At 41.4% G+C, this 20,077-nt stretch overlaps 1 protein-coding gene and 1 pseudogene across 1 annotated transcript in view; one reads left to right on the top strand and one right to left on the bottom strand.

Annotated features, from left to right (window-relative positions):
* Positions 1-20,077, top strand: part of syt19 (synaptotagmin XIX) — a 58,491-nt gene that overhangs the window by 21,164 nt on the left and 17,250 nt on the right. The window lies entirely within an intron of this gene.
* Positions 12,541-18,286, bottom strand: LOC116693528 (synaptotagmin-17-like; annotated as a pseudogene).

The following is a 20,077-nucleotide window of genomic DNA, read 5'->3' as shown; positions in this document are numbered from 1 at the left end:
TTACTGTTTATTCTTGTGATTTATATGTGTGTTGTTCCAATTATTTAGACGGTACAATAACAAATGTAGCAGTTATGCATAATCAAATAGAAAAAACGGCAGAATAAGCAGTGCCTTTACTGCCCATTCAAGCGGAGTTTGTGAGAGAAGGCAATGCACCTAAGAGTGCCTACACGGAGTGGTTGAGAGGATTCAGGTTTTACATCTACGGGCGACCAGGCCTGTGACTGCCTCGTAACATCTCAGACCGGACCTTGGAAAGCGCGAAGGGAGGATAACATCAGGGCCCAGTCCTGTGGGGGGGGGGGGGGGGGAGTGCTTCGTGTGACCCCGGACTGGCAGATACGGTAGATGGACTGCCGAAATCACTACGTGAATGATCTCGCAGGACGCGAGGTCGGTGACAAATGAGTGATGGACATTGATTCGGACAAAGGCTTCCGCGTCACCCTATTGGACTGAAACTGTCAACTGCCCCCCCCCCCGCCGTAACCCTTCACCCGAGCAGGAAATACAACCAGCGCTGGCCTTCTATCTCGTCCTGTGCTGCTGGTTATCTCTCAAGGTCCCGCAGAATGAACTGAGCTTTTTTAACACGAATACAGTGTTGCGCGCCACATTTTCTCACACACCACTCACTATCTCACACTGCGCACCTACACTCCCTCCCCCATCCCGCCCCCCATCCTGTCTGCCCTCGATTCTGTGTTTCTCACTCCCTCAATGCCACCGGCATCAAAAATTCTTCATTGTGACCACATGACTGTGTGTTTGTCTTGTATATTATGTTGTGGTGTTGTACCATGGTTGCTGTCTGCATATCTCATTTTCAAGAGGTGTGCGTGTGGCGCGCTTTTTATCAGCAGCGGCTCGGATGCATGTTCCAACGTATTTTCGTTGCCTTGTACTGTACATGTGTAATGACAATAAGTTCTAATCTAATCTATCTATCTAATCTAAAGGAAGGTCAGCAACCACACCAATCTTGTTCTGTATAAACCGGTTCACGAGGATTAAAGAGTCTATGTTTTTGTCATTAGGTTTTTTGTAAGATGCAAATTAACACCTTAATCCAAGCACTAGTATTCCAAACGAGCCGCAAAAGGAGATAGACCACCCATCTTCCCTGCTGCTGTCAGACTTTATACAGTATAACACTGGCTCCAATTAGACCACGCTATGTGACAATTTACTGATGGTCAACATCAATATCTACACCTTATCATATCATAACTCCTCTGTGCATAACTGTGAATACTGGTTATTAAACATTCTCTGATCCCTTAACTGTTTTAACATGCTTTATTCTTGCATTTTTACGGATTGCCTCTTGTCATTGCCAATTCCCTTTGCTGCAGTGTCACTGAATATGTTCCCACTGTGTCCCAATTAAGGATCTGATCTTATTTTCTTAATTTACAATTTTGTGTAGTGAGTATTTTTCAGATTCTTCATTGCCATGCTGACCACGAGGACATTGTTGGACTGCGGAAAGCTGCCATATTCCCAGTCTAATGTTGCCAATCCTTATCCTGTGATAAGTTTTACAGAAAATCTTAATGAAAATGGTAGCAGACGTACAGAGGAGGGCAGCATAGTAGCACCTTTGGTATCAAAAATTGCATACTTTTTTAAGTCTGAGACTACCATGAACTTGATGTTTTGCCCATTTATTAGACAATGTTATGGCAATTTATGGGACGATGTATACTGCCTATCTAAAGCTTTCCTTTAGTAAAGTGATCTAAATACATATTGTCAGAGGGTGCTTTTAATAAGATTGAGGCTAGCTGGGATAACCACATGTTGCTAACTGTTGTGTAACAACCGTAGCAACAATTTAGGCACCAACTCGCGTAATTCTTTTCAGGATCAGATCGTATTTGAATTAAAACTCTGAAGGAACCGGAACCGGGTTTTCCTGGTGAAAGTATACAAATCTTTTAGGATATTATCTAGATGTTCGCAAGATTTTTTTGGCATAAACTTTGGCCGTATCTGTACTCCTTTTCTACTGTACACACCCCACCTTTGTGGATTTGACTTCATCCAACAGGAAACGGACAAACTGCGCTCCCCCTACCTGACCAAATTGCCTTACTTACATTACATTAAAGGCTAATTGGAGCTTCTGAGGAAAATTTTTGCAGAAATTTAACTATGTTAACAACATTTGCTTGCCATATTCTACTTAAAAAAACCGGTCTCTATTCACATCTGCAAAAAGAAAAAATACTTGCTCAATTAGTACTCAACCACTTCTTAAAACAAAGGGAGAAGAAACACAAATATGAAATAAAAAAATACTTCCCTGCCTTAACATACATCTGTGGAATAACGCCCTTAAACCCAACGTTTTGTTTTTGCCACAGCACAGAGGAATCCTAATTCCTGATCCGAAGCCAAGTATGTCCATCACGGACTTCCCCGACGAGACTGGAGAAGAGCTGGAGCAGTGACAACCCTTTTTAGCTACTGAAATAATTGACCTTATGATAGACAGTAGACCATAGATTGTTAGAATTGTTTTTGTTCTCCAACTGTACCCACTGCTGTTGTGAAGGTCAGTTTACACAGCTCACGAGTGTGTAGTCAAGAGAGAAATATGTATATTTCAGTGACCCTACGATTCAGAAAAATAATGGTCTTTTGGCTTCAAATAACATTTCAGGATTCGATTTTGGGCATCCAAAAACTTATATATTGACTTTTTTTCTTAACTGATTTCTGTTGGGTATCTCTGGAACCGCCCATAATCGAGACACACTCACCCACCAAGAGAACACAACTTAACCGTGCACACCGTTCCCAGGGAAAGTTCTGCCCCAGCTCTTTGCCTGAGGGCGGCTTACATGGCTTGACTTTATATACAAAAAAAATTGTAAGCTTTTTAAATATGTTTTGTGTACATTAGCCCTTGTATAGAACCACAGTAGGAGATTATCTCAACATAAGACTACATGATCAAGTTTTTTGTTAATTCAGAATCCTTTTATGTTAATTATAGTGTGCTTATTTTCCTATCATAATTTGAACTTTTTTAAATTGTCCTTTAGTACCCCTGAAAGATCTTCATCATAAATGTATTATAAGTCGTGGTGCAGGATTTATCTATCTTACTTTTAGCAATTCTGTTTTTAGTACGTATTTAAGTAAAGTAATTTTTGTTGTGACCTCTTCTGACCAGTTCTGTAAATGGTTAATGCAGGATCAATTGATCCGCGGCACTGCTGTAACTACGTATACATTTATGTGCTGAGCTCACAGCTGTAAGATGTATGTGTATGGTAGAGATGGTTTATTTAAAAAAAAAAAAAAAAAGTTACCCCTACTCTTTTTTAAATTATTTTTATTAACGTAGGGGAGGCCTTTCATTGCCATGTATTTAACTTCATCCGGTAGATGTGCTGGTGATTCCTTCCCGTATGCGTTTGCCGTGAGATGGAGCTCATCATAATCATACTCAGAAATACTTTATTGATCCCGAAGGGAACTCTGTGTCACCGTATCACCAGTAATAAGAAGACGAAGACGGAGCACTGCACCGGCAGCTTTGCACTTTTCGGCGGCAAGCGCACACTTCACTTCAGATGCATACAGAGCAAATCAGAATTCAGCATTATGCAAACTAGAGTACAAGACAAACAACATATCATAATACACGACAACACACAGTTCATGTGGATCACATGAAAGGACTTTTTGATGTGGCATTTCAGGTGTGCGGAAAACCGTAACGAGAACACAGAAACGAGCGCATCCAGAATAAAACGCGCTTGAGAAAGACACATTTAGTATCCTCCTCTTCCTTCCAAAACCACATGCCTACCCAACCTGTGGCTTTGTACCTCCCTAATCCCCTATGTTGTAGTTGGTAAGCGTTTTGATATACGTTAAAAATGATGAATATGATGTGTTTTTTGATTACTCGCCAATACGTCGTGAGATTATGTGTCTTAAGGACTACTGTGATTTTGACTGTAATCTTAGACTTCTGAGATTTTGTCATGTTAACAAGGTTGTATTGTAACTATAGCATTCACTTATAACAAACTCATATACATAGTCCAAATGTTACTGTGACAATCAAAGTACTGTAAATACTGTATTTCACAGCATTATGTAACTCTACAGTGAAGTCTATAGTTTTGGTTTCATTTAGCATTGGCATTCTGTTAAAGCTAATGTTGCAGAAATAACTTTAACTAAGTTAGTTACAATAAAAAACAATAGACTGTTAAATCATCACTTCTCCCTAATAATGAAATCAAGTACAGTTACATGCTAGTGCGCAAAACTATGAGGGCTCAAATGGAAATTGATGATTGTTTCTCTCCTCTTTTCAGAAAAGACAGACCAGTGACGTCACGATGGCATGTGCACCCACCCAATGCCCCAGAAGTAAGCATGTATTTGAAGGTTTTCATCAAATGTTTCCTGTAAATGGCGGTTTTCAATAATATGTAATAATCTATGGAATTTACAGGACCATACTTTGAGGGAACCGTGTTAATATCTAGAATTACGTCTTTTTATCATTTTTTAATCCTAACTAGATGGTTTGGTGTCTAAACTGAAATGTCGCAACCAGGATGAAATGAGTGTGAGCCTGACAGGCCATCACCCAACAGCTTAAACCCTGCACCACACCAAATTCACAAGGCGCCAGAGACATTTCAACGGCTGGGAAATTTGGAGGAAACATTCATCTCAGGGAGGGCAGAGAAAAAGCTGCAAAGAAAGAAATGTGAGTACTTTCTAAAGAAGTGTGGAAGCTCAGCAAAAGGTCCAAAATTACGCCTTGTTGAGGCTTTATACAAAGAACAAAAGCTTCAAATGAGGCGATGACCTACAGCGTCCAAACTCTGCAACAACGGTGGTGAGCTCAAAACGGCTGAACAACTTTGATGAAGTGAAAGAAATATGAGGCGTGAGACAAGAGGCACAAGGAGCTGCAGAGTGAATTCACTACCTGCAGAATAACTCCAAGAAGAGACTATGGTGGACATAATTGTGTTTGCTTAAAACGGAGACAGAGCAATGAGCCAGCAAAACTCGCCTGCAAAGCCAACTCCTGGGCTCAAGGAGGCATCAGCAATCCTAAATGATGTCAAAAAGCCGGAAGACCCACTATGTCACGCAGAATGAGGCTTTGCGACTTCAGATTCAAGAGATGCACGATATCGAGAATAATAATAATTTGGAGGGGAGAATACAGGCAGTCAAGGCTAAATGAAACAATAGCTATGAAAACGTATGCCTTGCTGCAGGAACTCCGGCTCTCAAATATAATCAGACATTTAACACACACTGGTGTGACATGTACAGGAAACATTGGACGCGTGACGGTGAAGAAGACAACAATATTTGAATCAGGCAAATCCAAGTTGTAAACGCCCACTCAGATTAAAGTCTTTAAAGGACAATTTTAGAACTGGAAGCTGAAGGAAAATTCTGAGGCACAAAACCGACCCTGGGTAACAACCATTCTGTGTTTTTAAAAGCTTCTGAATGAAGAGACTGGTGAAAGCACAAATCGATGTTCTGAAAACAACAGACGACGCGCTGAGCTCCAAACAAGAAGTCCCTGGGAAATCCAAAATTTCAATGACAACCTCAGATTTTGAATGCTTTAAGGTGAATTATAAAGCACTGAAGCAGAGAAAAAAGTTCTCACAAACCAAACAACACTCTCCAGAAAGAACTCCAAGCTGGAGAAAAGTTCTCCAAAGAAGAACTCTGGATGAACCAACAATGCGTTTGAAGTCAGAGAACGAATAAGTGACCAAGAAAACAGCGCTCTTGCAGCTTAAGTCAGGACTCGGCAACACACCCCGGTAAAAAAGCTCTGGAGGGGAAGTGCACGCGCGGTCATATTTTGGTAGCATGGAGTACCCCTGCCCCCCTATGCTGGCGAATATTCCTAAAACCTTTATTAATTCGTGCAGTGATTGCATGGATTACTCCAGTCCCTCCAACATCACTAAATACCATTCAATTTGTAGATTTGCTATATAGCGCTAACTGTCCGGTAAACACTTATCTTGAGTAGTTTCTGCCTAAGCACGTCACATATCTTTTATTTTCACGACTTTTGTTAAATAACAGCTGTTTTTAACGCTTGGTAGCTAACGCTACCGTACATTACGCTTAGCTGCTAGCGACTTTAGCTTATCATTAACTATCGTCTCTCCCTCTCCTACTTTCTCTTGCTCGGTGTGTGAGATTGTTTAGTTACTTCCTGCATCCTTTTTAGCGTATTGTATGTGTACAAGTGTAGTTTATTTATGACATGGGAGCGAGGCTTAGTGATTTAGAAGTCCGGATCCGCACCATGAGGATCAGTCTTTGCTACTGTAGCTACCCCGTAGTCGCGCGGGCCGACCTGAGCCTGAGTTAGCCTCTGGTAGCCGTCTCCCAGCAACTCCTGAGTCACCAGGAAAATGTGCCTGGGTGACGGTGCAAGGACGGAAGAGCTAGTCGTAACGTTTCAAAGGCCACGGACCGCCCCAGCCTGTTAGCGTTTCTAACATTTTCCCCCACTCAGCAATACACCCGTTGAGAAACCCTCTGATTATCGCAGCTCCTTTTGAGAAACGGGAATTAGCGAAGCCGGCAGCCATAGTTAATGCATCCCTGGGCTAGAGCGGGTGACGTTGATTCTTATCTGAACTGCTGGCTAGGATGACTAAATACAGCAAGATTGTTATTCACTTGGCGTTGACTCCCGGTTACGGCAAACGGAGGTCACTAAGATCAATGTTGAAATCGGTGTGTACATATGCGAAGTCAATGTCGGACACCGTAGTTTTCTCTTGACCCCGCCAATCTAGCCATGACATGTATAGCCGCACGTCGTCATGTCGCCGCTGGCTATCGGGTGGTGTCCATATAATGATGTGGGCTTTGTGGATCACGGCAGTCTTTCTGGGAAACCTGGTCTGATTCGGAGAGACGGCATTCACCCACTTGGGATGGAGCAGCTCTCATTTCTAGAAATCTTGAAATCTATTTATTAGTGGACCTGATCCTTGCAATCCAGAGTTGGGACCAGGAGGCGGTCCCAGTCCAACAACTTCTCTCGCTCCTTTATTCCGGGAGTTACCTAGTAAACCCCAAGTTGACGGTGTCTGCCCCCCGATATTATTAAATCAAAGATAAACAAAGAGGAGCTGTGCATGAAACCTAAATAACAATTAAACCACAAGTGCAATAGTTGCAAAAGAATAGGAATTAAATGTGACTCTTAAACATCAGATCTCTCTCTTCTAAAGGGGTACTAGTAAATGAACTAAGATCAGATTATAATTGATCATTTTGTCTTACTGAACCTGGCTGGGTGATGGAGAATATGTTATCTAAATGAATCCACTAGGGATGAGCGAGTACAGCATTATCTATCTGTATCTGTTTACCACATATTATCTTTATCCGATCCGTACTTGGACTGGGCGTGGCCTAAACCGGAAGTGGTCAGATTTACCCGGAAGTGGGCCGGTTCTCTTGAAATGTGCGGGGCTTTAACCGGTATGTTATTTAAGCATGCATTGATATGAGTTGATCAAAAATTTTATTTTATTGCTGATTTGAAACTATTTACATGACGCATCAGCTTCGATCATGTGTTGGCATGGTAACAAACTAGATACAAACGTTTTGCAACAATGAATACAACACATGCGTTTGCAATTATGAAGTAAAAATGTAATGACAAGTTTTCATACTCAATATAACTTTCTTTTTTTTACTTTTTATTTTTTATGATCAGTGTGATTTTTTTTTTTTTGGTTTCTTTTTTTTATAATTTCCACACCAGGTATATGTTTGTGTGTGTGTGTGTGGTTGTGTGTGTGGAGTAAGGAGAGACACAGAAGAGAGTAAAAAAAATCCCGATGCATAGACGCCACGGGAGTTGCATTTGAACCAAGCAGCATGTCAACCCACGTTCACCAGAAAATCTACTGGTTACTATGTAAGGACTACAAACCCCACGTTCACCAGAAATCTACTGTTCTAAGTAAGGACTACAAACCGAAGTTAAAAACAAAACTGAAGCTGAAGACACCCAAAACTTAACGGAACAGATCCCAGACCAATTGACTGCCTGACGGAGCGGAGCAATCGAGAGAGAGGAGAGTGAGAGGAGAGGCTGAGGGAGCGCATTTCTCCTGTTCTGTGTGTGTGTGTGATTGATCAAAGCAGGTTTGGGGGGGGGTGCTGTGATTATCACAGAACCTGCGCGCCGTTGAGGGTTTGTATTCAATCCGAGCACGGATATTGACTCCATATTACTCGTATGATAGTCCTACTTGTATTCGGCAAATTCTTTTATCCTACCGGATACCTTGGTCAGCCGGATACTCCGATACCTAGAATCCACCCCTCCCATCATATTAATACTCACATTCCCGAGGCACAGGCCGAGGAGGTGGATGCAGCCATCTTTGATCTAGTCTACTAATCAGCTCTAAACCTAACTGAATTATACTCATTTGAAGTCTTTTCTTAGTCTTTCACACTCAAGTTGAAAATCACTGCAACCATTTCTATTTTGTTATAGTGTAACCAGCACCGTCCATACTCTGATTCTTATCCAAATTTGCAGAGTTTTTGTCTAACTTAGTGCTAAAACGACAAAGTTCTCATTGTAGGATTTAATATTCATGTGGCATGATAATGATAGCCTAGTACTGCGTTTAACTCTCTATTAGATTATTGCTTCTCTCAAAGTGTTCATAACCTACTCACCGTTTTACACAACCCTCGATCTTGTTCTGGTATATGGTGTTGAAATTGACATTTAAATAGTGTTTCCACAGAATCCCTTTTCATCGACCACTGTTTAATTACTTTTGAGTTTATACTGCTGAACTACACGCCATGCAAACCTTCTATACAGATGTCTATCGGTAGCGCGTACTAAATTTAGGATGTGATTCCATTAGAATTTAATTCCTTACCAATCACAAAGTACGGAGGACTCCTATGCTATATTCCCTCCCAAATCGATCATTTTGTTTATGGGGCAGCAGGCTCGCTGCGAACGACACTCGACTCTGTTGCCCTCTAAAAGAAGATAATAAAATAAAGACGGTTAGCTCCATGGTATACACTGAAACTCGCAATTAAAGCAAATATCACGGAAACTTGAGAAGATTTGGCGTTCCACCAATTGGAAAATTCTCGTTTAATCTGGCAAGATAGTCTTAAATGTATAGGAACGCCCTCCGAATGCCAGAGCAGCGTACTACTCGTCATTAATAGAGAAAATAGGAACAACCCCAGGTTTCTTTTTCAGCACTGTAGCCAGGCTAACGGAAGGTCACAGCTCTACTGAGCCAAGTATTCCATAGCTCTTAGTATAACGACTTTATGAGATTCTTCAATGATAAATTATAACTATTAGAAGCAAATTTCACCAAGACCTGCCTTTAACTGTCGCTGACTTATCTCTAACAACTCAGGTACTTCAGAAACAGCTGTAAAACAAGATATGTTTAGACGCTTTGCTTCACTTGATCTTTATCAATTTAATTCAATTATTTCTTCCATCTAAACCATCAACCTGCCTCTTAGATCCCATCCCAACTAGGCTCCTTAAAGATTTTACCATTAGTCAACACTTCTCTACTGATATACCAATCTATCTTATTAACAGGCTATGTACCACAGTACTTAAGGTAGCTGAATTAAACCTCTTCTGAAAAGCCCAACCTTGATCCAATGTTTTAGCACAACTATAGACTCCATTTCTCTCTAAGATTCTTGAGAAAGCACGCCAAACAGCTGTGTGACTTTCTGCATAACAACAGCTTATTTGAGGATTTTCAGTCAGGATTTAGAGTTCATCATAGTACAGGACACCTTGTGAAAATTACTAATGACTCCTAATTTGCATCAGCACAAATGTAACTTATCTCTGTACTTGTTTATTAGATCTTAGCGCTGCATTTGATACCATTGACCATTATATCTTATTACAAAGATTGGAACATTTAATTGCCATTAAAGGAACTGCTCTAAGCTGGTTTAAGTCTTATTTATCAGATCAATCTCAGTTTGTACATGTTAACAATGAATCCTCCGTGCACGCCAAAGTTAGTCATGGAGTCCCACAAGGATCTGTGCTTGGTCCAATCCTGTTCACTTTATATATGCTTCCTTTAGGCAATATTATCAGGAAGCACTCCATAAACTTTCATTTTTATGCAGATGATACTCAATTATATCTATCAATCAAGCCGGATGAAACTAATCAGTTAGCTAAACTTCAAATGTGTGTGTAAAACCTGGATGACCTGTAATTTTCTAATGTTAAACTCAGATAAAACTGAAGTTATTGTTCTGGGACCCAAGCACCTCCGTGACACGTTATCCAAAGAGATAGTTACTCTGGATGGCATCACCCTGGCCTCCAGCACCATTGTGAGGAATCTTGGAGTTATCTTTGATCAGGACATGTCCTTTAATTCCCACATAAAGCAAATTTCAAGGACCGCCTTTTTTCACCTGCGTAATATTGCAAAAATCAGGAATATCCTGTCTAAAAATGATGCAGAAAAACTAGTCCATGCATTTGTTACTTCTAGGCTGGATTACTGCAATTCTTTATCAGGCTGCTTGAAAAAGTCCATAAAGACTCTTCAGCTGATCCAGAATGCTGCAGCACGTGTTCTGACAGGAACCAAGAAAATAGATCACATCTTCCTAGAGTCTCTAGAGTCTCTAAAAGTAGAACGGGAGCCAGAGCGTTCAGCTATCAGGCTCCCCTCCTGTGGAACAAGGTTCCAGTTTGGGTTCGGGAGGCAGACACCGTCTTCACATTTAAGAGTAGGCTTAAGACTTTCCTTTTTGATAAAGCTTATAGTTAAGGCATATAATTGAACATTGTTTGCATCCTATCCCCCACTTTGACCCTCCTGACCTTAACCCCAATTGTTTCTCCCCCTACCCTAAACCAGGTTTGTATCCCTCCCCCACTCTGACCTTCTTGACCCTAACCCTAATTGTCTCTCCCCTTAACCTAACCAGGGTTTGTATCCTATCCCCCACTCTGCCCCTCCTGACCTTAACCCTAATTGTCTCTTCCCCTACCATACCAGGGAAGAGTTTGGGGGGTTTATAGCCTGACCAGCTCCTCTCTTTACCCTGTCTCTCCTGTTTATGCTTGTAATAGTTTTAGACAGCTGGGACTTCCTTTGACGCACCGAGTTCCTCTCTCCTATATCTTTCCATTTATGTGCATCCATGTCCAGGAATGCTTGTTACTAACCTAGCTCTGGGAGTCATTCCCCGGAGTCCTTATGTTCTTTTCCCCCAGCATGTTCCCTCGGATCAGGAGGTTTCCAAAATCATGGTTGCAGCTGTCGCCTGGTCCCGCTACACGTTCTGCGATGCCATGTTCATCCTGCTACGCTCTGCTGTGCCTACTACAAGAAACTACTACCAACTACTATTGATTCGGGACTGTTATTGCCACTCTTCATTCTAACCCCAACCGGCCCGTAGACACCGCCTACCAAGAGCCTGGGTCTGTCCGAGGTTTCTGCCTAAAGGATTTTTCCACCCACTGTCGCACTGTTGCTTGCTCTGGAGGAACTAGAAACTGTTGGGTCCTTGTAAATTCTGGAGTGTGGTCTAGACCTACTCTATCTGTAAAGTGTCTCGAGATAACTCTTGTTATGAATTGATATATAAATTATATAATAAAATTGAAGTATCTAATTTAGTTAATTTTTTTTTGAAAAAGTAACTATTACTTTTTTAAAATAACTTGCCCACACCGGGCGCTGGGTGCACCCAGCAGAGAGTAAATGCAAAAACACCTTTCAAACCAAAACACGCCTTTCAGACCAAACCTAAATAAACACATAATGAGTGTGTTAATCTAACTGTGTGAGCAAGGTGTTTCCTGAAAAGAGGAAGTTGCTACTTCAAAAATTAAAATCCCACTAAATGCATGTTTTGCTTTTAACACAGTGAGCCTACTTGTTCTGGTAGATTTTCTGTTGAAATGTTTTTCATTTTCCAAGATAATATATCATTTTTGACCTTAAATAAAGTAATTATTGAACCTTTTACTTACACTACATTGCTCATTTACTGAACATTAAGAGTTGAAACATAAACCTTTATAAATGCAATAGTTTTCAAAAAATAGGTTTTTAAAGCAAAAGAACAGCTCTTAAAGCAAACAAAAAACAAAGTTGCATGTATTAGGTGCAAAACTAATAATTTTATCAGAAATCATGAGTGCAAATGCCAGTTCTTTAGAGCTTTGTCAATGTTGAAGATTTAAGCTAAAACGAGATAAGAGATGTCAGTGAACAAGTAGACTGAGTAACCTAAGGTTTCAGTTGGGCATCACTTCGCTGTCCTAATTGAACAGAAAGGTATTTTTTACCATAGGTGTCAGGGAGAGAGAAGTCCATGTTTGGGTCTTCAGCTAAGCAGTTGCGAATGCTTCTACAGCCTGATACAGAGGAACCACAGCTTGGCATCCAGGAAGAGCAGGGGAGCATTCATAAGATGTTAGTTAGATCAGTAGCCATGCCACTTCGCTATTGCTGGCGGATTGAGCGCATCATTAAGTTCCAGTGTTTGTCTTCTGAACTCTCTCCTTCACCACAGTCAATTGTCCATCAATTTTTGGTTGATTTCTTAGTCGTGTGAGTCTCATACACATAAACCAATATTTTACACTGCTCCAGGGAAATTCTGGCAGGGAGAACATGAGGACCTCATTGAAGACAGTCACCAGCAGCGTGCCACTGCAGACGTTTTTGGTACCTCAACTTGCTCTGGTTGCACTGCACACTGATCCTGGCATACAGGGCTAACAGTACAACACAGATAAGGCAATTAGAAACTGCATGTTATACTATACATTAGGACAGTGCATGTTTTGCTTTATTTTTTTTTAATTTTTTTTTTGTTCTACCTTCATCTGAGCATATTTCAGTGGGGCCTGTTTTGACCTTTAGCAGTCCAACCTCAGCCTCTGAGAAGTGGGAAAATCTTCAAAGACAGAAGCACCTCTCCAACAAGATCCTGTCCAGAAAAGGGAAACACTTCAGCACATAATGTGTCTCTAGCAGGGGTCTTCAACGTTTTTCAAACCAGGGACCCCCTTAACTGAAGAGACGGAGCAGGGACTACCTACTACATCGCAAAAAAATGTATTACATTGTATTAAATAAGTTGCTATTAAACTGGGCCTACATACATTAGGATGGCCTAAACATTATAATACCTTTGGCATAGAATACTAAGCTATTAATAATAACTGTTGACATGATTTTCTAAATCATGTTTTAATGTTAATATCTGTGGATGGATATATTAGTAACTACCTTACCTATAACCGATGCTTATGATCAATTTTTTTTTACATAGAGACTAATATATTTACAAACATATGTTGGATTAAGTTAACACATTTTAGGTTCTTGGAAACTTATAAAACGAAAATTTGGCCCCTGCAGTAACTCTGAGGACCCCCTAGGGTCCCAGATCCCCTGTTGAAGATCTCTGGTCTATAGTTTACAAATATATGGATGTAAAAGTAAAAAACTAGGGCTATTTACAATAAGCCAAGGATTATACAGTCTCACATGTGTAATTTTTTTCACTTCAACCATTCAATATTAAATCCTGTTCTGTTCTTTCAGATTTTGTAGTTATGGTGATAATAGTTTATTATTTAGTTTTCTTCCAGTTTTATAATCATGTTAACATACTCTAGTCTACATACCAAAAAAGGGGACGTGTAAGAATGGCATTCTTTAATTCACCTCAACTGTAAATAAGGAAAAACTTCCTGTTTGAATACATGATGATTACTGTACTTCTGGGTATCTTCAGACTTCTTGTACTCCACAGGGGAATAATGTGAGCTGCCCAAGAGGTACCCTCACCTCTCCTAACTCTGTGTTTCTGGAGAATTTATCAAAGTCCTTCACCTTAAATGCACACAAACAGATGCCAGACAGACAGTTTACTTACAGAATCACACACATTCCTTCTCTCTGCTTAGGTCTTTTGCTTCAACTGACAAAATAATGTCCTATGACTTGAGAGATACTGAGAGTGAGAGATGGGTCTGTGTACTGCGGACCTCCATCCTGAGGTTGAGTTATGAAGCCTTATCCTCTTGCAGAATACAGCTGAACTTGTCTCCATATAAAGGGTTACAGCTGCCCTTTACAATGCGGTCCGCCACTCCTGCAGCACTGTCCACAGGGTAGATGCAGTCCCTTTGCCCTAAGAGGGACACGCAGTAATTCATCACACCTTTATACAGTACAGAGGTACAGTTTCAAGGCTTTAAGTAATACCTGAAGACATCAGTATATTTACAAAGTGGGCCTACAAAGCATAAAGGAGAAAAAATGAATATTTTGCTTGTAAAAGATGCTGTAGTTTGTGTACAATGGTTTTGTATGTGGTAACTGTTAACTTTATGAGACAAAATTACCTCCTCATCCGTGCAGTCATCCAATCCCCTCCCTCTGAACCTGCCCACATGAGTCTTAGGTTAACAAGGCTGGAGGCTACGCATCTGGCTGTGCTTCAGAAGCCCCTCCACCTGCAGGATGGTTACCACCAGCTGGACTGCAGCTGGTCATAGTAGATGGAAAACCGTAGAGACCCATTGACCTGGTAAAGGAGGTGTTGTTAGAAAGACACCAAGACCGCTGCTGATATTGCGCGAAACTATGAATTGCAATCTGTTTTCTTTAAAAAGGTAATAGTGGGATTTTCCTAAAAAATTAAATGTAAGAATCATACAAAATGTATCCCTCTCTCCATCATTTATGACCCAGTAGAAGTGTTTGACAGTGGCTTGTATCTGTGTGTGGGACATTTATGGGCGCCAAGAAAGATCCTTTGGGATCCACGTAGGTGTGTAACCCCGAGCCAATAACAGGGCAGGGTGTTCAGCCTGTACTCATTCCCAATACCGCCACTTTGTTAGCACCCACTGACGTCCGACACCGACGGCACCCAAGAAACCTCTACTGTGTGCTGTTGGTCGTGTGTCTTAACTGACACACACATCAGCAGTCGCAACAGAATAAAGCTCTGCATTCACATAAAATCCGGCAATGCAGCGCCTTCCCCACCGAGGTGTGGGTGGTGCTTATTTGTGCCCCTAACCAATCAGGAAAGGGGTTTTCTCCCGGCTTTGGTCTCATAATGCTTCCATTTTAATCCACTATCTAGCTCATTTGATTACCACCACCTCTCTCTCTCTCTCTGAGCCCGAAGGAGGGTCCATCACTCTTCATCAACTTTGTTTTGCGTTAAGGTGCCTCCTTTTTATTTCCTTCTGCTACAAACCAAAAACCCTTTAATAGTTTCAATAAGCTGCCAAACCCAACAAACTTACCTTTAGGACAAAGTGGATCAGGCAATAAGATTGAGGCATAGCTGGAAGTCTGGGAGTACTGTGGACAAATCAAAAGCTTTGCAGGATTAGTTTGCAAGTACCTTAGCTTGCTAACACCTAGCTAACATTAAAACTCTGGTAGACATAATTTTCTGAAATATACTTTCCAAAACCACCTCAAGCAGCATTTTTCTGTTTCATTCAGTTTTTAATGTGCGAAACTTCAAAATGGGCATGAAAATACATTATTATGGAAAAGGGCCATATCTATTCTCTGACTCTTTCTCTTGTGACGTTGACATTTTTGGATTTTAGTGAAATATGTTGACAACAATTTGAAAGATTGCAGTGGTCATCTATCCAAATTTTAATTTGTCTAACACTTTAAGTTTATCACTTAATACTTATTCAAAGCTAATGACATTTCCAGTAGCCTCAGTTTACTTCATGTTTGGTGCTAATTTGTAAATGTCAGCATGTTAGGGGAGAGCCGGACAGTTGAAACACTTTTTAATTAAACGTAATTTACACGCGGTCGTATTGAAAGTTAATATTTTGTCATAGCAGTGTTCGGAATGTAATCCTTTTTTGCTGTAACGCCAGTAATATAACGCATTACTAATTACATTTTGGGAACAGAAAGACAATTGTTGGCAGATTGTCACATGACAGCAGGATTAAACAGTAATGTACCACACATTTTTTCATGTTGGACTGCTCTCCCATATTCCCGTCTGCCTGGCTGGATCCTGAAGAGGAAACGAGGCTTGAGACAACAGCGACTCCGCCTGCACACCTCTGTGCTGACTTCCTCCACCTGAGAGCATGAACACCATTTCTATTAGAAGTGTTTTTGATTACAACTAGAGCACCTCCAGCTTTATTTGGCTTGGGACACGTCCAATATAAAATCTGAATCTTTATGTAAATAGACAATGTTTATTTAATGTTTGGAGCATCTCCACACACTCACAGTGTCTGCAGCAAAATAACAAGATGATAACAATAATTAATTTTACAAATAACATACCATTTAACTTATGTCAAAATGGTATTTACACTGCATCAAAAGTTGTGCAGGGTGTTTTATAAGGCTGTAGATTAAAGTGTGTTATGTTGAAAAGTTCTCCTATATTTTCTCTACCCAGGAAGTAGCCCTAACGTCAGCCTGATAGCAGTGCATCCAGTTTTCACTCTTTTTTGCCGCTAAATCCAACATTTACCCTGTCCTAACGTAAAACTACAAGTAATTTTTTTACATTCAGCGGACATTACTAACACGAGTCGGTATAGGAAGGTTATCAACACACAGCTCACATCTCGTAGATCAACACAGATACCACACCCAAGACACTGAACCTGATGCTGCACCATTGGTGTGTAAATGTTTGTGAGTGTTTTCTGATGATGGTGGCACCTTATGAAAGGGTATTTGAGTAGTTGTTGAGAAAAAAAAGCGCTATATAAACGTCCATTTACAATACCTGGCTATTTTCCTGTAGTAGGCAGTGAATGACGCTGAGCTGGATTTTGTGAGAGACAAAGAGATGACTTCTTTGACAGTCAAGATCCACGATGCATGGTTATTTTATGGGATAGATTGACCCATAGTGCCTGTACTCACACAGAGCTGCTGCATGATATCTTGGCGCCCTATAGCAGTGCTTCAGCTGTGCTTCCACCCATATAGTCCCAAATCTACATCTGCCTAGGAAATTGTCAAGTCTTAATCTGCATTGCTATCTGTACCCGTTGTGAATGTGCAAGCTACAAGAATTATGTTGTTGTTTTGTTGGTGGCACACTTTGACTCTTAACATGCGAACCGGCAACAAAGATTCCTTTCACTACACTAAGCTAACTGCGGCGGAGCTGCCGGTGTTGCACCGGACTAAAACGATGCACGCATTGAGACATAAGAGTGCTTTGGCCCACCTTCTACAACTAGGGAGATCATGATAAACTCTATTAAACAAATGTGGCGTGTCTTTTTAAGCCGTTACACATGATAAGCGATTTGCGCACTGCTAGGTAGGGCAGAGAGCAAAAGGCAGCGCAGGTATGTTATCAGGGTGGCAAGGAAGCTATTTCCCCCCGTTTGTAGGAACAACAGGCTGTCATCTCATTGGTTGCAACTAGGTCAAAGTTGAAATCATTTAACTTTGAGCCCAGAGCAGCAAATACAGCGGCGCGCAACGCCAGGGATAGCGCAACGCATTGTTAGCACCACCGTCACCATCTATTGATTTCTATCAGACCCTCTCCATAGGAAATCAATGAAGGCTGGCGCAGAGCGTTTTTGCCACCTATCACGTGTGAGCGACTTTAGCCACACAGAGCCCTGGAACCTCAGGCATCTATATTTGTTAAGAAAAAAATCTGGTCATTGTTAAAAATTGTACAGCATGGGTGCCCCTTTTGAACTCTGGGCCGCCTATAGAATAGTGGGCCATAGTCTAAGAAAATAAGTGTAAATTAAATTGTTTTTTCCATAACCTCTCAAAACCATTTCCTCTTACCCTAGTACTTGGGCTCTTGAGAAGTTTCCTGCTGTTTGTGACTTTTCTTCTGAGTAACAGCAGCTCACTGTTCACTGCAGTACAAACCAGACAAGTATGCATTAGGGTATTTACTTTCCCTGCTGACACCAGCATCAGCAAATTTGCTTTACAGTTTGGTATTGTAATCTAATCTACTCACCAGTATCTTGCCGGGCGTATGTGGTGTGTGTCTGTGTGCAACTCTGAAGGCCTGCCACCAAGATCCCCAGCGCCAGCAGAAAAGAGTGACCGAGATTCCCAGGATGCAGTACTTCACCGTGTTGGAGAACGGCATACTCAGTTCTCCGCAGCAGAGAGCAGCCCCACAGGGCTGGATAGTCCATCAGTGGAACCATTACTCTCAAACCCATGTGGCCTTAACGTACCCTGCAACACAGGAAGTCAAACCATGTATTTGGACATACTGTAGATTATAGAACTTTGAACCACATAACACTCCTCATCTTCCCTCACTCACACACTGGCAAAACCAAGCTCCTAGCTTTGGAACTGCCTCCCTCCAATAGTAGGGCAAGTTCTACAAATGAAAACTTCAAATCTAATTCAGAGATCCATTTTATCCCCCTTGCTGTTAGCGTTGTCTGAGGCTGCCTGGCTTCTGGCAGCACCATATCCCAACAGCATGGTGGAATTTAGACACTTTACTTAAGTAAAGTACTAATACCACACTGAAACCAGTGCGCGTGATGTCAGTAAGGGGGCACTGAGTTATGAAAGCCAGATTACCTAATTTATTGTTTAGGCTATAATCAAAACGTTACGCACATGCGCGGCACACACGTGCGTCTCGATAGCAGACATTTCCAATTAATCTATCAATGTAATTAATTATATAACACTTTACAGCAACACGCTACGGTGCTTAACAGAATGAGTATAATGACATCATCCAATAGAAAGAGTGAACATAGTGAACAGTAAACAGAAAGGTCTCAAAGAAACAAAGAATGAAACTGTCCCACCACTGCTATGTGTTAAAGCCTGATTCAACATATGTTTTGGATTTTGGACCTAAAAAGAGCCACATCTGTACAGTGCGAATATCGGGGTAACTTGTTCCAGAGTCTCGGGGGACCAACCGCAAAAGCCTGACCCCCCCACCGTTTACCTGGACCTTAGGACCAGCTGATTTGAAGACCGCAATGACAGTGTGTTCCCGCAAAGTTAGATTTCAGACAAATACTCTGGGGCCATATTTTTTCTTTCTCTCCTCACCACACACCACACACACACACAACACACCACACACAACACACACACACACACACACACACACACACAAGTTAATGTCCCTCAGAATGCAAGTTATGAAAACCATCTTGTTCTATTTATTGCACACAGCTAATTATGTTTGTCAGTCCCAGTCAGCAACAATGAAACACACACTGCTCAACTGAATATGAGGCAGATGGCTAGCAGCATTAGTTCAATCACACTAAACCCAAAATAGTTTCTCGACTCACCAATCGCAGATTTGTACATAATCCATCCGACGCTTTCTCGTGAAGCGTCGATCACAGCTTGTAAAACTCGTCTTTACGGCGCTTTAGTTTGCATAGTCTCTGACTCATATCTCTGATGTTTTGATCCGTTTCAGGGTGGACAACGTGCGAAGCTGTAGTTGCCGGTATTATATGAGCTGACGCTTCTCCTGCTTGGTTACAGCTGGGGCAGTGTTTCAGATCCGGACCCCGTAGAGGTCCCGCCGCTCACTGTTAGCACGGCCACATAGCCACAGTTTTCTTCCAAACCAGACCAGTCAGTTTGAAACTGTGCGACGAGTATTTGTCCCTTTTGCTGCAGTAGTCCATCTAAGCTGGCTAGACCTCCATCTTGCTATTAGTTCGTTTTTTTTAATTAAATCGAGTTTAGAGAATTCCTCACCGCTGTGATATCGGCGGACACCGCTGCTGTCATTCTGACTTTGATTTTCGCGGGATTGCCCTTACAACAGCTGGTGTAATGACGTCAGCTACGCAAAGGACAGTAATATCTCGATTTTAATTGGTTCTATGTTTGATATTAACGGAGATGATTACTGGCATAACACATTTACGTACAAAGGCACGGCAGAGTTGTGCCTTTTGACGTACATGTTAAAGAATACAGGATCGCTTGGCTATCGC

This window comes from Etheostoma spectabile, chromosome 8 (assembly GCF_008692095.1).
Source record: "Etheostoma spectabile isolate EspeVRDwgs_2016 chromosome 8, UIUC_Espe_1.0, whole genome shotgun sequence".
NCBI classification, from domain to species: Eukaryota; Metazoa; Chordata; class Actinopteri; order Perciformes; family Percidae; genus Etheostoma; species Etheostoma spectabile.
The sequence above is the reverse complement of the archived record's forward strand: the minus strand, read 5'-3'. Positions and strand labels throughout refer to the sequence as shown.